The 20,228-nt window shown below is 45.2% G+C and overlaps 1 long non-coding RNA gene across 1 annotated transcript; it reads right to left on the bottom strand.

Annotated features, from left to right (window-relative positions):
- Positions 1-13,221: 13,221 nt before the first annotated feature.
- Positions 13,222-18,478, bottom strand: LOC119400348 (uncharacterized). Its single transcript, XR_005185073.2, has 3 exons — positions 18,190-18,478; positions 16,491-16,595; positions 13,222-14,186 (listed from the first exon to the last, which is right to left on the bottom strand). It is a non-coding gene; the product is annotated as an uncharacterized LOC119400348 (long non-coding RNA).
- Positions 18,479-20,228: the final 1,750 nt, after the last annotated feature.

Here is a 20,228-nt window from a genome sequence, read left to right as displayed (position 1 = left end):
TAACGTCTGTGTCAAATTCTTGTGCAAGTGTGCAAGGGACAAAACAGAAGTGGTCACTGTTTACATCTTTAAAGTCCTAAACAAGCACACCAGACCACGAATGTACAGTGTCTGACAGCTCCAGTGGAATACACATCACGATGGCTGGAGCCATCCCTGTGTGGCACCAGCTAGCCTGTGACAAGCTGCATACTTTTGCTTGCGACAACTGTGTGGGAACAAAAAAGGGACACCGCACAAGGAAAGGCTTTTAGGCAATCTTAACGGCTTGCGGTGAGGGAATTCTGAAAAGGTCTGATGTGCCATCTTGCAATAAAGAAGCAACTTATATACCTTGTCTGTCTTGTGTTAGCAGGAGTCTGATAAACGTAGACAGTACAAGTTCGTGGCTGGCGAAGGATGATGGTGAGGAGATGCCCTCTTGAAACGTTAACCTGCACCCTCCTCCCATCCCCTTCTTGGTGCACTGGAAGTTTTGCCCTCTAGGTATTAGTTTCTTCAGTGGTGCTCCTGAACGGCTTGTGATTGAGCTTGCTCTTACTACCTGCTTTACCCAAGTACCAATTCTGGTGTTGGATTTTTCTTGCTCCGTAGCAATTTGAATAGAAAAAGAGGCTTCAAACATTACGCAAACGAACAGAGCGTTAAATGATTACCATGGATATTCTGTACACAGACCTCCCCTATACAATTCACTAAAGAGTCCCAAATCATATGCCTGATTAAAGTGTAAGAAAGCATGTAGTTTCTTGATGTTATTTTTTTTTAAACAGTACAATAACTTTGCAAAAACCAGAGTGTCATCAGTGGTGCTTGATATACAGTGCATGAAGCCAGTGAATATAAACTGCAATGATGCCACCAGAAGCATTAGCAAAAGTAAATTCACCCTGATAGAAACCTCATTCTGCATTAAGACTGTCCAGGCTTTATTAACAAAGTATATTCAATAATTTCATTACTTCTAATTGTCCCATTTGCATAATCCTATCTCATCCATACCATGCTGTGAATCCAATAATTATTGACCTACGAGGGGTATTATTAAAGTAGCCAGCTCATTTAAGATACCTGCTAGCCCCAGTGCTAACCTCATTAAATTGGCGGCTTTAATAAGTACTGCGTTGTGTTAATTCCTTCAAGAAATTTTTAGCATCCCCTTGATAGCTATTTTTTGAAGATTTGATGATGCATCTCCCTATCTGATAACAGGCACTTGCCTAATTACCACCCCTTATTTCCAAGAAGCAGCCCCCGTAAGATGCTTCAACGCATGCTATAATCGCAGGTCACCATAAGTTTCCTGATACCACCTTGCTGTTAGTTCTGGCACAGCATAGTTTTCATAAATCATTTTCTTGCAAAGCTCAACTTGCTTCCTTGACCAACTGCACCCATAATTTTTGACCATGCTTCAATATCTATTTTTCTTGATTACTCGAAAGAACGCAATAATGTGAACCATAAGCTACTACTTTTCAGAGAAAATTAATGAAATATTGATGATCATCTCCTATACCTAGCCTGAGTATATACTTCCTTAATAATCATTTTCATTTTGGAGCATATATATGTGAAGGCACGAAATCTGAAGTACCACTGGGGTCTGTCATAGGCATTTCGCACTTCTTTAAGGGTGCGATGCAACAATTTTGAATTAATCCCGCAATAAGTTAGCAGAATTACTGCCTTGCGAATCGCTTGCCACATTTTTAAAAAAAGTAAATTGATATGGGCTCGTTACAGAGGCTGGAGTTGGTGGTGATGCTGGCCACCGCATCAGCACTAATTAATGAGACAGAGGACGGCGCGTGTACAATTAAGGCACACACACGCGCGCGCGTACTATGTATGCTTCACTGCAATACATTCCGTGCACTTCACCGCATGACACAACTGTGTTGCGGCAATGTTGACATTTAGAAAGAAGTTTAGGTGTTGTGAATGTAAGCTAGACAATGCTCCTTGCAATAAAATATCTATTTTATTTCCCTTTTCATTTGTACACAACTAGCTAAACAGACACTGCTTAGAAAAACGATTGTCATCATCGGCGACAGCATCGTTAAACAGCCACTCGGTCAATAACGTCGGGCGAACGCCTGTTCATATACCGTCGCTGCCAACTTGCGCATTCCATATCGGTCGCGCGCAGTTACGCAAGACAAATTCGCCCAAATGACAGTCCAACTGATAGCGATCGATCCTCGATCACGCAACACACGCACTTACCACACATCCACGCAAAATCGCATAACACATGGCTTTTATTTCATGTTCGCACAGCTCATTATCAATCGGCCAACACTTCGGGATATTGACGTTACCAACAAGTAACGTTGGGCGTTACCTAATATAAGCACCGCGGAGAAGGTCCCTCCGCTCATAAAAGCGTCTACTGAACACGACGACATCGCAGGAAGTAACAAAGGCACAACGACTTGCATATGAATCACCTTCTACTCTTACACAACGCGACCACGTCGACCACGTCCCCACGGGCAGAGGCGGTTCTCGCTAACGCACACACACGGAGAACAAGCCACCATAGAGTTTTCACAAGTTAGTGAGAAACTCTACGGTAACCACACTACCTAAGCCGCCTAAAAAAATTTCCAGCCGAGCTACTTTGCCGCCACCTACTTATACGCTTCAAGCCAAGTCAAGCCAGTTTTAAGCGGCTATATGGGTGCGCCGAACGCTTTTGCCACATTTTGTCTCGTGCGCCCTGGGCGTACGAGACACTGCCCTTTTATATTCACGTCGCCTGGGTAAAGCAGGAATGCCAGAGCGGCGCCCCATGGCACTCGTACAGTGCAATACTGAACTGAAACCGAAACACAACAATGAGCTCGCGCAGAGGGCACAGAGGAAGCCAAGTTTCGGCGCAGTCGCATTTTCAGCGCAGCTGAAGAAACTAGGGTCTCTAGAATTACGTATCTATGTATTTTCTATTAAAGGAACACACCACCTAATACTTACCTAGTGATGTTGCGCCTCAGGTATGCGTAATGTTTCCTTTTTGATCAACCATGTACACAAGTATGAACCTAGTGAGCTGTTCACGATGGCTGGCCCTTGTGCAAGTGGTTCAACTTTGGCCGAGTGGCTGAATCAAGGGACGTGCCGACAAACAGAAAGACAGACCAAAATTTCTGCGTTTAAGTTCCCCAAGAAAGACTATCGTCTTTAAAAAACGCCAGGCCTGCGCTGTAACCGCAGCACAGTCACAGCGAAAGCTGGAAGAGCGGCGTTTCTAGAGTAGAGTAGAGTAGACCCTGGAAGCTGTGGCTCATACCCACACTGGGCGATTGGCCAAGAACCAGTTAGTCTTTAGACTTCTAGAGCCCGTTAAGCTCTCTTGGGGCTACAATACAAGTACACTAGAAAGGTACCCACTACGCCATAAATCACAATTTTTGTGAAGTTGGGAAGCACTACTAAGCCATTATTTGTCATTCTGCGGAGAAGCGAGGCACGAGCTACACGTCTGTAAGGCATTATGTGCACTTTGTTGACGCGACGACTGATGACGATGAAGAATTATGGCTCAGCCCTTTGTAATGGGTTGGAAGCTTTAAACGGCCCACCAGTTATGTTTTTGCATTGGGTGACGCCCGGTCGCTATTTCCCTCTCCCGTCATGCTGTATAACATACGTTGACGTGGGAGAGAGACGGGGGGGGCGCAGAACTTTACTGAGACCCCGAGGAAATGGATCATGCGCTTACGGGCTTCCTTGGCAAACAATACAAGTGCACTTGCGAGGAACCCACTACGCTATAAATCATTGTAATTTTACTGAGACCCCGAGGAAAAGGATCATGCGCTTATGGGCTTCCTTGGCAACCAATACAAGTGCCCTTGCGAGGAACCCACTACGCTATAAATCATTGTAATTTTACTGAGACCCAGAGGAAGTGTATCATGCGCTTATGGGCTTCCTTGGCAATCAATCCAAGTGCACTTGCGAGGAACCCACTACGCTATAAATAATTGTAATTTTTGAGAAGTAGGGCAGCAGGCACTGTGCCATTTTTCGTCATTCCACAGAGATCCGTGGTACCTGCTAAACGCATGTAAGGCATTATGCGCACTTTGTTGATGCTGTGCCTGATGACGATGAAGCATTATGGCGGAGACCTTTGCAATGGGTTGGAAGCATTCAACAACCTACTCGTTGCGCAATTCGCATTGTGTGACGCCTGGTTACAGAGTTCGCGTTGTGCGACGCTTGGTGCTTATTTTAGTCTTCTACCACGATATATTGCATATGTTAATGTGGTTCCTTCCCGACATGAAGCCTGTATAGGACCTTTTTGCAAAGCAGTTTCAAGCACCGTCATGGCTGAGAGGTTGAATGCTGGGCTCCCACGCAGAGGGCCCAGTTTCGAACCTCGTTCCATCCTGGAATTGTTTTCTTATTTCGTTTTTTTTTCTTATTTCGAGCGATAGTGGTTACGGACACCGGCGGCGGCGGCGGCGGCGGCGGCGGACAGCTACGGCGCCAAAAACGGCCGCTAAAGTGATCTCATAACAGCTTTCGCTGTAAAACGCGCATGTCGTCACAAACGCACGTGCCGCGTTTGCGGCGGTTTTCAATGGAACAACGCGTGCGAACGCGTCAGTGCCGCCACTCAGCCAACATTTCAACATTGCGGCGGCGCCAGTCTGATTATCGCGCTATCTCTTTGTCAACTGAACCTCGCACCTCCCACAGGCATATTCGTGCGCGGTTATCGTCTTTTGGGCAAGTTCTTTCGTCCCACCTGGAGCATGGAAGTTTCCACTCTAGGAGGCAACAAGGGCGCACACGCAGCCCTCTCGTACATATACAGCTTGTTTAACTTTAATTTTATAATATGTCGATTGTTATGTTACTTCAAATAATATGAAGTTACGTCGCGGCTAATAGCTGAATCGTGCCGCTCACCGGCGTTGTGGCGTGTGTACCGCGCCTCGGCAAGAGCAAGCGCGGTGGGCGGACCCGAGCATGGCCGTGGGCGCCTCTCAGTCAAACTACTTGACACGCGAGCTCGGCTTCAAACTCGTTCATTCAGAGAAGGCCCCAGTTGAACTCGGGATGGTCGTAGTGCCGATGTGACTGCCAAGCGTTTCATGCTGTGGATACTAAGGCGCAGCTTCTTTGCACATAAAAGAATTGTCTCTGCGTTGGCAGTACGACGACATAGTAGTGATGCAGAACTATTGGGAAATTGAATATCGATAGTATCGATAGTGTAGACAAACTATCGATAGTACTACTATCAACAAACTATATCGATAGTGCAATCGGTAGTACCATGGTTAATATTACTAGCGATATTACTGCCCCCCGTGTTTACTGCTTAGTTTTGATGTATGCGGGTTTCATCCACAAAGATTCTCATCAACGTTTGACGCAGAACGCGCCGTAATGATTGAGAAGCTTCACGATTGTTTGAGATAATTCTGTTAAGAATACGCGGCGGACGCCAATAGTGAAGTTTGTTCGAGAGCTTACGCGAGCACCAGCGATAACGCTGGAAGATGCGATGACTGATGTATAAAAGACGACGCGTTCCACGGATGATCAGATTACTCGAGTGCCCACGAATGTTCTCGCCACTATCAGTGTGCAGCGTGTAGCACTTGTATTTTGAGTTTTGATTTTCTGGGCACAAGTTCGCCCAAATAAAAGAGCTCCGTATTTCCCACTCTTGCTGCAGCATTCTTCACCGTCACAACCACTTGACAGTGCTATCGATAGTGGTGTGAATAATGATGCCATTGCGGGCCGGTCATGTTGCCAAAACATTTGCGATAGCCTACTATCAGCTTCGCTTATTAATAATTCTTGGCGAAAGAAATAAATTATTTCCGGAGTGAAAATGGTGGAATATGTCCATCAATAAATTCACATCCAAAAGCAACCAGTTACACCTTACAATTAACAAACTTAGTTCATCATATCTTTTTTTTATTTTGAAATTATAAAATGCAATATAAATTTGAAGCCGCGCCGTTCCACTACGTGTAGCGCCTTCCTTTCCCTTACAAAATGGCTGACTGGGTTAGTTGGCGATTCATTCTGCTTGCTTGAAATACGAGCGCGTAATGTAGACAAGGACTTAAAAACGCACGTACAAGCGCTACAGCTGAAAAGATTGACTTCATGATCATGTGTCAGCAAAGCACTCAGGTAAAGAACACGAGCATGTCAACTTTCTTGACCTTCAGCCTGCTCCTTCATCTCCTCTATGTACCACGCGCGAGGGGAGCCAAGTTTATTCTGAAATGAGTTCGTGCTGTTGATTTTGTACTATTGATAGTACCATCGAATTTTTTACTATCGATAACACTATTGGTATTTCGATAGTGACTCAGCTATTGATAGCGTCGATATTACCATCGATAGTTCTGCATCACTACAACATAGCTCACGGCAGACGCCTGCCGCGTCTCAGATGCTAGAAACGATTTACGACTTGGTCCTAACTACACAAGGTTCTAAGTAGCAATGTACTAATTAGTCTGACCTTAATAAGCAAGTTGTTGGTTAGAATGGTCATAATTAACCAGCCCTTAATCAGCGCGTGCTTAATTAAGAAGCTCCTAATAACAATCAACCTTACTTTACCCTAATTAGCCAGGTCGTAAGAAGATGCAGAGGACGAAGAGTGAGCGCGCCACCTGAGCAACGCGCTAGAAGGTAGCGGTCGATCATCATGATTATACTTTTTGTTCAGTCTGCATGGCCTAACGTCGCGCTTAAAGCACCGCCATGTTATCTATCTGGCTGACTGCACAACCGTAGCGTCCCATTGCGGTGTATTGCCAAAAGCAAGAGGAACCCCAAAAATTAATTGTATTATTATACCCGGCCTCAGCAATTAGCACCGGGCGCGTGCTGTTGCAAAACGCTCGGCCGGCGCTAATCTCCGGGACCCCGGTACTAATTAGTCTAAAGAATATTTAGTGCGGGCATTTAACGCTTGAAAATGAATACATACAGCCCGTACCTCTTGAAAATATTATTAGTAAAAAATTCTGACACTTTCCTAGCATAGGTTCGCTTATGCACTCAGTGGAACGACGAGCAACTAAAAAAAGATGCCGCTGGTTTGGTGACGCTATCACAACATTATAGACCGCCCTTCACGCGGCGCCACGTTTCATCGTAATCAACGGAACGTGGAGAGCGCTGAAGGCTGGATTTGATCTTTTTGTAATATTAGTACGTTCAAAAGAGGTGTCCCCAGAGCTCTGAGAGATTCCGCGTTGCGTCATACTCGGGCCATCCTGCAAAGCACCCAAGTTCTCAAAAATGTACATAGAAATGTGACGGGCCGTATATAGCTCGTTCATTGTGTTGTAAGTTTTCGTCTATCTGTGAGACATGTTTGTAGTCTGCAAGTTCGCAGGCTATGAAATGTACGAGAAGCAAATGAGAATTTTTTATTAGCTAGTATGGTGGCCATAGAATAGGATAAAGAAAACTGATGTACTCTTCAACAGTGTCGGGAAAAAACAACAACGTTTCGCGATAGGTCGCAGGGCACTGGAAGTGGTGAAGGAATACGTCTACTCAGGGTAGTGACCGCAGATGCCAACAATGAGGCTGAAGTAACTAGAAGAATAAGAATGGGGTGGAGCGCTATTGGCAGGCATTCTCAAATCATGAATGGTAGTTTACCATTTTCCCTCAAGAGGAAAGTATGTAACAGCTGCATCGTACTGGTACTTGTCTACAGAGCAAAAACCTGGAAGAATACAGAGCGGGTTCAATTTAAATTCAGGACGACGCACCGAGCAATGGAAAGGATTTTTTCGTGCGCCTAATTTTGTCCGAGTGCTCAGTACATTATTTTGATATGGGATATTCTAGTGGCTTCTGTTACATGACGTGGAATACAAGTGCATTGGGCATAAGGCGAAATATCTGATCCACCCACTGCAAACTCTGAATCCAAAGAGAGCGAGACAAAAAGCTTCACTAGAAAATCAGTGAATGTACGTCAGGAGAAAGTCTATTTGCCCCGTGGTCCCAAGCCGTCGACCGGAATCCCTTAAGACACGACAGCAGCAAGGGCTTGGCTGATGATGTCCTGCTGGACGTGGGGGTCTGTGCTGCTGAGAAGGGCCTCCTAGGCTTGTAGAGTGTGCGAGCTATCATACTGAGCCGGACATATCCACACCATGTGGACCAATTTTGCTGCCTCATTACAAAATTTACACAGCGAACTGAATACTTCTGGGTTCCACGTGCTGTAGAGAACGGGGTTTGGAAATACCCCCGTCTGTAATTTTCGCCTCATAACCTCCTCTTTCTTACTGAGTGATCTGACCGCTCACAGGTATATTTGCCGATTTATAGTCTATAATGTGCTGTGATTTCGTGGTATGCGCGCATATAATATCTTCTCTTTGTAATTTCAGTGACATGGGAGGTTCCGAGGGCCGACCGGTAAGTGAAACTTCGGGTGACTGGGTGAGCCTCTTCGTTCGCTCTACGTCCCTGGTGAGCTGGTGCCCAGACGAGCAGAATCATCTCTCTGGGTCTTTCTACCCTCTTCAATATACTGATGGCAGTCGCCGTTACCCTTCCCGATTCATAATTTCTCACAGCTTTTTCGGAGTCGCTGATGACCGCCCTGACCCCATTTTGGCTGATGACCAAGGCTATGGCATCTTGCTCGGCCTCTGCCGTCTCGACGGCGCTGACTGTGCAGCACGCCATCAGGGTTCCGTCTTGCCTAAAAGCCACTGACGTGTGTGCCGCTTTGCTCTCATATTCCGCCGCGTCCGTATATAGGACGCCCTGTCGACCGGTGTACCTAGCTTGTAATGCCTCTGCCCTGTCTTTAGCCTGCCTTCGTGAAATGCAGGGTTCATGTTTCTCGGTAGTGGAGGTTCTTTATCTTGTCCCTGATCTGTATCGGTATGTCTTTTGAGTGCACTTGCTCATGCTTGGGCTTGTAGCCCAATCTCTTTAATACTGCTCTCCCCGTTTTAGATGCGAGTAGCCTTTGATGCTGCGCGGTAACGGTAGCTTCAATCAGCTCATCAAGAGTGTGCGATACCCCTGACTTCGTAAGTCTGTCGGCAGACGTGTTCGGGGGGAGTCCTCGTCCGACTTTCGCACTTTCTCTGTTAATCATTTCGTGCTCGTTCCGTTCAAATTGGTTGAATTTGAGATAGGATGCCCGTACACCATCCCACTAATTATGACGGTCTGCATGAGACTCGGAAGCTTCGCTTGCTTCATCCCAGGGTGCCTGTTCGCTAGTAGTCTGATGAGACGACAAGTCTTATTTGAACTAGCTTCTAACCTAGCAAGCATTTCGTAATTCTTCCGGTTCACCTGAAAGAATAGTTTTATGTTATCCTGATGGTGGTAATGATTTGATGCTTATGGCGCAAGAGCCAAATGTCATGAAACCGCGCCATAGGGCGTTATACTAGCCATGGCGTGTTATCACACCATGGCTAGTATAACGTTATCAGTTAATGGCTGGGAAGATGGCGTCATCGTGATCGTTAATGTAAACTTTTCATAGATAAATTGAGGTATCCACAGAGTCGCTGAATATGAAGAGTCTACGTTGATGTCATTGGATTTGAAGCATGAGTAATATCGCTTGTGAAGAGCAGGGGAGTGGTGCCAAGGTAGATATAGCCAACCGCTGCCCCTCCCCTCTCATGGGAATAGCTGCGCCAGTGAGCATGCGCTTCTGCTACACGTTCATGCCAGCTGCGGCATTCATGCCCGAAGAGGGCGGAGAATTGAACTTCGTTGCACGTGATCTTACCTTCGCGCCCAGAGGATCCTAATTCTCCTATCTATTGTATGGTCGTGTGATTCTCCTGAACGAATGCTTGGGTGATATTTGTTACAAGCAGACAAACTGACCGCGGGGAAAACTTTCCATATATTGCATCGGATGAAATTCGGCATCCAGAATGTCAATCTAAATGCTACACCCATGATGGGTATATCCGTGGGCTATTCAAAAAGCATTGCGGTCAGAGGCGTTAGAATCTTGCGCCAGCAGTACACACGCCGGTCTTGCAGAACCGAATTTGACAGCACGTTTGACACCTTTTTAAATCATAGCTGGTAATGCTCGAGAGCAGCCGTGTGTCGTAGGCAGAAAATTATCATCATCATGAACCGGCACGCGCTCTCTTCTTCATTGTCATCTTCTGCTTCGCTCCCTGATCACGTGCGCCCATTTCTCCGGCGTGGGATGCAACAACTCTAACTGTCGAGAGAACAAGCATAGCGACAGAGAAAGATAAGTAGAGATAGAGAAAGAGAGAAATTCTTGGCGAAAAAAAAATTCCTGGCAAGTGCAAGCATAGTATAGTATAGCGAGGGGTGCGAAAGGGAGTTTATAGGGTAAAATCCTAGCCAAGCAAGGGCCAGCTACGTGACCACCAGCTGTGCTGTGTCCTGTGACGCAACCTGGCGCGACTTAATGCAAGCTGCGCTAATTCCTTTTATTTATTTATTTTCATGTACAGTCTTACACGGTCTCGCTTAGGGAATTTCGTTTCACTTGTTTTTACATGTTATAAACTTTGTGGTTACGGACTTCTCAATACTTTATGTCTAATTGGTCTTGCATCTGCGCTTTCTGTGGCTTGGATTTTCGCTATCTTTTAAATGCGAAGCATTTCTTAGCGAACCTTTTGCACTTTGAGCGTTTCTATCTATCTATCTATCTATCTATCTATCTATCTATCTATCTATCTATCTATCTATCTATCTATCTATCTATCTATCTATCTATCTATCTATCTATCTATCTATCTATCTATCTATCTATCTATCTATCTATCTATCTATCTATCTATCTATCTATCTATCTATCTATCTATCTATCTATCTATCTATCTATCTATCTATCTATCTATCTATCTATCTATCTATCTATCTATGTAGCCGCTAATGCATGGGTGCTCTCATGATCGCCTCCTTAACTTCGCGTAGACCAAAATTGGCATGGGAGAGTAAGAGGATTTCACAAATCTGATTGTCGGGTCATGACATGAATAACGTGAAAATCTGTCGCGTACGTCGTAAACCCTTTCCACTAGACACGTGTGGGACATACCCATTTACCACGGGCCGCGGTGTACGCGTATGCGCCACAGGTGATTGACAGTCTATATCTACCCAGGAATGGCGAGAACAGACATTGGTAACAAATGCGACAGCTTTAAGAAACACCAACATCGGCAGTGTTGACTTGACGAATGGAAAGAATAAAAATTCGCCAGATCCCACGTACCATGGGAATCGATGTTATACGAAGCATGCGCGTGATGGTGACTGTGGCGCAATTTTTTACGTTGAGAGAAACGTTACGGAATGAGGCTAGAGAAATGTGGAAGTGGTATACGCACACTCATATGTTGAAGAGTCGCATATGTATTATATAAGCAGTTGTTTACAGCTGCGTAACGATGCCAACAGCAACATGGGTGTTACCAACACCAGACGCACCAAGCTGACATGTAGTGCTTATATTCTTCAATACTGGATAGCGCGAATCCGAACAGCACAAAGAAGAAACACATATGCACAGGACAAGCGTTACTCGCAACTAAGCTTCGTTCAGGAAAGTTGCCCTAGGTATACACACTGCCAAGTGGCACGCGCAGGCGCATTGCACGTACGTTACAGTCACAGTTGCAGTTGTTACAGTTGCATTACAGTTTTTATGCTTATACTTCTCCGTTATAGAAATTATAAGCATGTCAGTGTTCGTGCGTTGTCCATTATGACGGAGAACACACGCACGTTTCACGAACCCGTGCGTATGTGTAGAAGAGGTTCTTGACAGTTATTGAACAAGGTCATCACCGTGATCAGTGAAAACCAGCAGCTGTACCGGACTTGTTAACCGGATCCGTTCGTGATCGCGGCTACGAGGGGTCTAAGTGTAGCGAAGTGCGAGGTGTAGCATAGCTGGTTAAAATCCTGGATGCCTCTTATGATAAAATGATCAATGATGCCTCTTGTCCTGGACGTGGCAGCGAAGTTTCTTGATGCCCTGTCCATATTCAAGCCTTCTTTCACGCCCTATAGAGAGCAGGTGTTGTTGGGTCTTGAGAAATCAATGTTGAAGTCGCCGGTAATGTTGAAAGGCCTGGTTCTCTCGGCAGATTTATTGTAGGAAGCATTGACCGCGGCTTTTGCGTATACGATGTGGTCCACGTTGCGGACTACGTGAACGAGTGCATAGTAGATGAGCGTCTTCCAGTGGTCTTCTGCCTTATGCTTCCTGACTATTCTCTCGTCCGCCGCTGTGGTGTAGCGGTTACGGTGCTCGGCTGCTGACCCAAAGGTCGCGGGTTCGATCCCGCCAGCGTTGTCCCAATTAGATGAACGCAAAATGCTAGATGCCCATGTACTGTGCGATCTCGGCGCACGTTAAAGAGCACCAGATGGTCAAAATTTCCGGAGCCCCTCGCTACGGCGTCTCTCATAATCATATCGTGGTTTTGGGACATAAAACCCCGACAAATATTATTATTACTACTTTCATTGCGTGCCAATGTGTGTGTTCGCGGTTACTGTGTTGGTTGAGACTTTGTATCGCCAGTGGCACATACCCGCATAACATGAACTCTAGTATGCGGGTATGTGCCACACGGGACTGAGAGAAAGGGTTTCGTGACGTACGCGACAGTTAGTTTGCGTTGTTTAATGTCATGAGCAGTGAATCGTGTTCGTCATATACTGATCCCCTGATGTGCCAATTTTGGTATATTACAAGTTATGGAGACTACCAGGAGAGCGCCCAGACGTAGGCGGCTAGATAGATAGATACGTAGATAGAAATGCCCAAAGTGCCTGAGTTTCGCTAAGAAATGCTTCGCATTTAAAAATTAGGATGCCAGCAGGAATCGAACCCAAGCATTCTGCGTGGCAATCAGGTATTCTACGACTGAGCCACATCAGGTTTATAAACTGGTTTGCAAAAACAGCCTACGCAGGCGTAATATCGGTGCAACGTCAATTGTGGTTGTAGTGCTCGCTATCTAATTTTACAAAAAAAGCAATAAACACTACACGACACTCCTACGATGTGTACTCCTACGATACAGGCGTCATATCAGATTAACGTCTGCGGTTACATTGTTGGCTCCGCTTTTATAGCAGTCTAATAAACATTGCATTTGTATTCCTATGAATCAGCAAGCTATATTGAAGCATTGCTCGACACCGGAGGAATACATTACCGAAAGTTACATGTGATATCCACATCTCCGCACCGTAAAATGCACTTTGTCCGCCAGAATGACGCAGTGTCCTTTTGATTTCCCACGAGGCTGGGCGATGGCCTCATGCTGGCCGAGGATGATGCCAGATTGATTGACAGCCGCTTTGTAGACTAGGCAATGTAGGCCACATACGCCCAGGTAGTCTACGAATACGACAAGCGCCATCCACTGATGTTAGTCTACGTAGCACTATCCAGGCCTACCAGCCTCGATGGCCTATACCTCACCAACGCGAAGGGTGGCTTCAGGTTCCGACATGCCGCCGGCTCTATCGACAGACAACTTGTCGACGAAATGGCCGAGGCATTCACGAATTCCAACAGCTCTACTATACCACATACTTCACTACCCATGGTCCTTCGTCACCACGACCACGACTGGATCCTATAACTCATGACCAGCTGCTGGTGCTCACTGATCGCGGTGATGATGACCTTGTTCAAGCACTGTCAATAACTTCTTGCACACACTCACATGGGTTCGTGAATCGTGCGTGCGTTCTCCATCATAAGGAACAAGTGTAAACACTACATATCAGCTTACCGCTTCTGGTGTTGGTAATACCCACGTTGCCCTTGGCAGCGCTCCCCAATCGTAAACAACTGGTTATATAGCACATATGCGGCTCTTCAACATATATATGTGCGTATAAAATGTACACAAATCCTTAGCGTCATTTTGTAACGTGCCACTCATTAAAAATTCACGCCACAGTCACCTTCCCGCCGCATGCTTCGCATAACATCGACTTCCACAGTACGTGGGATCTGCCGAATTTTTTTCTCACCGAACCCGGGGGTCTTCAAAAGGGCGGTTGTTCGCTGGTCGTCCGTTCTTATACTCTCATTCGCTTGTTACTGGGTCTTCTTGAATTCGATCCTGTTCTGCGCCTCTTCCTGCTTCCGCTTTGTCCTGAAGTGAAAGAACACATAATTCAGGGCTGTTGTTAAAACTGAAAATGCTGAAATACAAGAAGTTGTGTAAGGATAGGGAGATTTAGCTTGTAGGCCTGTAATAAATAATGCTACTTGGTACTTATCACGTGATATTTCCGCAGAAAAAATAACACAGAACACTAATTATGCCTACGGCTTATAGCCTGCTGCTAAATTTAACTGTTGACTATACTGAAGAACGTAAATGGCTTTCTCTGTTAAATGGATATTTTATAAATATTTTTTCTTCATTCATAATTGAAATTATCTCGGTATCAGCACATTTTCAAAGCAGTTATACCAAACTCTCTGTACCTCTTTTAACAACAATGGTGCCGGACATGTGAAGTAAAGTGTCAAGTTTTATTACTTCATAGTTACAGACTTGTGTATTCTCATAAGCAAACGCTTCTCAGAGTCCACCATTAGTCGCGACACTTCTTTACATGCAGCATGCCTTGCTGTTATGTTTAAATAGAAAAAAAAGTGATAATGTAAGCGTGGCTCACTAACTACAAGCTGAAAGAGCAGATGTTAAGGCGAAGAACCAAATATTATTGCATTATTATGGCGATGATTGTGTTCGAGATGTCTCTTATATCCATATCTTGTAGGCTCTATTTTTAAAGCATCGCAAATATAGGCTATGCGAGGCCATTTACTTATTTGTCGTAGCTGACAAACTGCCCCATAGCTGGCGCCCCGATGACGTCGATCAAGGACAGAACACGGTTTTCGTTTTTTCCGTTCTTTTTTATTTAGCGTTCAGACAACAAGGTCTCTTGAAAAGTAAACGCTCATTCTTTAGTGCACTCATCGTGGCAGATAACTTTCACATGGAAATTTTATTGTCGTATGGCAGTGCGGAAACCACCAGTTTTGATGAAAATAGCTGACACTCGAAGAAACGACTTCCTAAGGTAGCCGAAGGCAACCTCAAAGGCCGTACCGTGAAAATAATAGGAAATTATCGCAACAGTTAGAAAACGTTGCAGTTGCCATGCATCGTTTTGCTTTTTCGTGTGCGTTTCCGTCATTGGCTGCAGTAAATTTGCTTGTGAATAAAGAAATTGCGCGTGCCATTAAAATTCGACGCCTTTGCTTTGTCGGTAGGGGTCAGGGCGCGCGGAGTAATATATACATTGGGAGATCTCAACTACGCTAAGCCTCACATACTACATGTAAATATAGCAGTTGCTGTGCGTGGGAGGACCTTAAAGGCGGTGTTGTCAAATTAGAAATTCGAGGTATAGTGCACGCTCATCTAGAATGCAGTTAAAGCGCAGTGTAGCAGTAGAAAAATAGCTATACTCCTGCACTTTGCTCCTACACTCCTCCCGATATAAACCTAGAAAATGCTTCCGTGGATGAATTTCACCTCTAAGCTCAGCCAAGGTCAACGCCGTCGACTACAGCAAACACTATCGGGCGCTTTCTAGAAAATGAACAGTGCTTCAAGCGTGGCCTTCAAGATTGGCCCCGGGAACGTGCCGTAGCAACGGTGCGTTGCCGGAGCTTGTCACGGAGGCCACGGCTCAAGCTGAGTCTTGCTTGGCGCCACCGCCAGAGTCGCTAGCTATATCCAAGTTCACCGTGCATTCGCGCGTGGAGCGCCGACGGCACCGAGCAGCGTCTGTGTGTTGTCTTGTGCAATACGTTGGATTCCTTGTCGCGGCGTGTAATATGAGTGTGCACTTCTCGTCGTCCTTGTGCAAATGATTACATTCAATAAAGTTAAATATCTGCAAACTAATGGCCACGTCGCTTCCCAGAGAAAGCAAAACCAAGGTATCGCTTGAAGAACTTGGTGTAACCGCGTTCAACCGCGGCAAGCTTTTTCAACCACGACTAAGCATCTCTATATAGACGCTTTACTCGAAATTACAATGGCAAAATGAGTGTGTGGCTTTAAGGTAATAGCGAATCTAACAAGGCAGAAGCTCAGAGGAGGAGGGAAGCTTAAGGTGGTGTGGAATAGCGCCACAGGGAATGTCGTTGGCGCAAACGTTTCGTCAGGGTAGCTGGAAGGAGGTTGCCGCCTTTTCAACAAGACGTTTTGTTGAAAAGTTGGCTCGAGCGGCAATACGTCTTCAATGGTCTATCAAAATATAAGGAAGCAACTCTTTCTTTTGTGAAGGTACCTTCATGAGCACTACAAGTGTGTCCAATTGAACATTCTCAATAAGTTGTGCCACGAAAGCAAGATAGTACAATCTTGCACAGTAGCCAGATATTTAGGTGCCATTGATCCTATTCACATTGTGAAAGTGTTTTTACTCACCATTATGATCGATGCCACGAGCAGCTCGTTCGGTGCGCCCTCTGGTATGCTTCACTACGTCTTCATCATAGGGAATAGCGTTTTGCCTCCTGAAACGTCTTGCCGCTGTCATCGAAGGAAATAGAAATGAAAAACACGATTCAAAGATACGTTTCCATATTGGTAGGAATGATCCAAACACTGAATGAACAATCGCTCCTCGAGCTGCAACTGATTGTCACTTGATATATGTATATTTTTTCTTCAGGTCACGCTTTCACATACAAGCTTGAAAATCAAGCTGGAAGAATAGCATTTGTTGCATACAACATCACTTCACGGCAGAAAATCCGAGAAAATGCCAATACTTGCGGGATTGACAGGATCTTTTATTGAGAACGATATAAAACCAATTTTAGGCAGCGGCAGTTTAAATACCATACGCTATATAAATGCAAATTATTGTTGTGAATCCCTGCTCGAAACTGAGACACGCTGAAAGCGCAAAGAGCTTGCTTGTACATGCGCAATATCTGGCCTTCCTTTTCACAACCAAATGATATTTCAAGAATAACCAAGGACACTTCGTGGCAGTAAACCATACATATGCTAAAGTGAGGACACAAAAAAAAGACCATGCAGCTACACGATCCAAAGAAACAAGGAAAAAACTGAATTGAGCAAATCGAAAGTGCAACATTTTGTGGAAGAATCACTGGACAACCATAGATATAGATAGATAGATAGATAGATAGATAGATAGATAGATAGATAGATAGATAGATAGATAGATAGATAGATAGATAGATAGATAGATAGATAGATAGATAGATAGATAGATAGATAGATAGATAGATAGATAGATAGATAGATAGATAGATAGATAGGAAACGAACAAAGTTCCTTTGGTTTCCCAAGAAATGCTTCACAATTAAAGAAGCTACCGAGCGCCATGAAAACTAAACTTGGGTTTGTTGAAGTTATGCCCAGGTGCCAAAGCAAACACTGCAGCTACAGCATAATCATCAAATGTAATCATACTTATTCAAAATACCCCTAAAGGCCCTCAACGAGGGTATTACATAGGGGGACATTTTACAATAAATTGTGAAAATAACAGTGAGAAAAACGGTAAAAAGTACAATCTTGACAATTGGCTGGTATACATAGTCAGAAAACTACAACAACAACGACAATGAAGTAAATGCAAACTACAACATACTGAAGTAACTAGACACAAATGGTAAAAAAAAGGAAAAGGTGCAAGCACAGTAGGCAGTTACTGAATGCCTACGCAAACAGAGTACATGAAATACACAATACAGAAGGAATACCGCTACAATATGCGAAATGAAAAAGGAAAAAGGTGAAAAGAAATGAATTAGGTAGGACACCACGTTTAGGCAATACGCTCAGTGCGTAGAAGATCTTGAAATTTTGTTATGTTTCCGCTCTGAAGCACATTGTTTCAGGGCAGATATTAGATAGGTTTCCAGTCATGTTCGGATTTTGAGCAGCACACCTGCTTCACTATCGTATTGACAAAATTTGCAATGTTATCTTAGCGAAACCGCTTCCTGCGCTCGTGTAGAATAAACTTATTTACAGTAACCGCAGAAATTCAACTCCCCGCATGCAATGTAGCTGTAGAGCTTTTAGTTTGTTTTTTTCGAAAGGCACGAAAGCTGTTCTAAAACAACCAAATCGTTTCTGTGCTCACCATTATTAGAGTGATCGCCGTTGCTTCCTACACGTTGTTGCCGAGTTAGTGGATGCGTATGACCTGTAGCATCCTGAGAGATAGTATTCTGCCTCTGAAGTGCCGGTCCTAGCGCTGTCGCCCCGGGAAATCCAAGGGAAGCAAGAATGTGTTCATCATTTGGTTGTTTCTTGAAAAAATAGGCCAATACGAACAGAATGGCCAATGCGTTAAAGATATAATTTCTCATCCTTCCCTCAGAGGCACAGCTTCTGCCCATAGTTCACGCTTGCAGAGGAAGGCCGTATTATGAGCTGCTAATAAGATGCACGAGAATCTTCCCTCTTGCATTTCTAAACTGTTTTCTTTTCACACCATATTTTAAATATTTTAGTGAGTACTTCGATGTTTTCTGAAGAAGCGTGTTTGTTACTGGGCGCAAGACGTAACAGAAATGACGCATTACTTGTGTGTTAATACGGAGGTATTTTTTAAAAAAAACACAAAGCCTTATTGTGGCGCAGCTATGAGGCACTGCGTCAGACACACTGTTGCCTCGTTTTGTATAGGAGGGTATCATTGTTAAAGGCCAGATTCATTTTGTTATCGCCCTCTCCATGTGTCTCCATGTGACCGGGAGAAATCGGATGAGTTCGACCACTTGGGCTTTTTCTTCGCATGGCGAAAAAAAAAGAATTCAGAAGCTTGGAGGACGCTTGAGCTTCACCTTCAAGAGTAGAACGCGATAACCTAATCGGACCCCGTTGGCATCGCCTTCTGAATCGCTAGAATAGCTTCGCTTGTCGGTGGCTACCTAAACCATGTCGCAAAGAAAGAAACGTTCGCGCCCCTGTAAATCAGCCCTTCAAACTATCCTAGAATGTCTGCCGCAAGTGCAGTTGCGAAGTGCCAACTAAGACGTAATTATTCATTTCGCGAGTTGGCGAGCTAGCCACTACGTATCCCTAAGGCGATACGGGCCCCTGCGCAGCTGCGCACGTTGTTGATGCTGTTGTTCGTAATGATAATTATTACGCCCGTGTGATTTGTAATTGATGGGCCTTTAAACTAACCACCCGTCGCGCAATTCACATGTTTTGGCGACTGGTGTTATTCTACGCTTTTGCCATGCAATATTACATGTGTTAGCGGCACCCCTCGCAATACAGAACAGTCTTATTGGCCTGGTGTCCGACCGATGGCAGCGCTGCGAACGGCGCCAGTATGACATCAGAGCGGGGATTCGCGCGCTTTCGTCTGCTACGTAGGCCCAGCGCCGTGTTGAAACCACCGTTGTAGTAAATCTCAAAAAAAAAACAAGCAGTGCAATTGGTTATCTTGCGTATGGTGGCTACTGACGCTGTTCGAACAACCGTGGGACTGCTTTTAACGTTCATTTAGAACTACAGCTCTTTGTTTCTTAGAACTGCGGCCGCTTGTCTCCGCGGCGAGTGCTGCGCAATGGTGAAGTAATGCTCTGTGCCTCAGTGTAGTTCGTCCGCTCGTGAAAAAGGCGTTAGCTATCACAACTACCCTAAGGACTCGAAGCTGAAGAAGGAGTGGGTCGTCAAGCTCAGAATGGGAGCGCGCCCCACGCCTTCATCGACCGTGTGCAGCAAGCACTTCGCGGACAGTGACTTCTGCAACCCACCGTACGCGCCACTCTTAGGTAAGCTTGTGACCGTGTTTAAGCGCCTCGCCAATAGTTAAGCCGTTCATTGCACGCAGGCTATAAGCATAGGCGACTTACACCGGGTGCGGTGCCGTCCCACAACCTGCTGCGAAGGCCCCTAGACAAGGAGCCGACGACGCGGCCTCCGAATCGCCTCGCACGTAAGCACGCGTCGCGAGCTCAGCTGAGCGGCGCAGGATATCTGAGACTACGGCTGCATTTGGATGAAATACACACGCATTTTACCTATGAAGGCAAGCGCGCGCCTAGCGGACTGCTTATCATAAAGTCATAAGCGAAACCTGTTTAGTGCACATTCTCTAAAAATTTTCACCTGAGGCAGTGCAGGCACTTCTTTAAAAGCGGAGCTCTTTAAGCTTTTCGTTAG

Source organism: Rhipicephalus sanguineus, chromosome 7, assembly GCF_013339695.2.
Source record: "Rhipicephalus sanguineus isolate Rsan-2018 chromosome 7, BIME_Rsan_1.4, whole genome shotgun sequence".
Classification (NCBI taxonomy): Eukaryota; Metazoa; Arthropoda; class Arachnida; order Ixodida; family Ixodidae; genus Rhipicephalus; species Rhipicephalus sanguineus.
The sequence above is the reverse complement of the archived record's forward strand: the minus strand, read 5'-3'. Positions and strand labels throughout refer to the sequence as shown.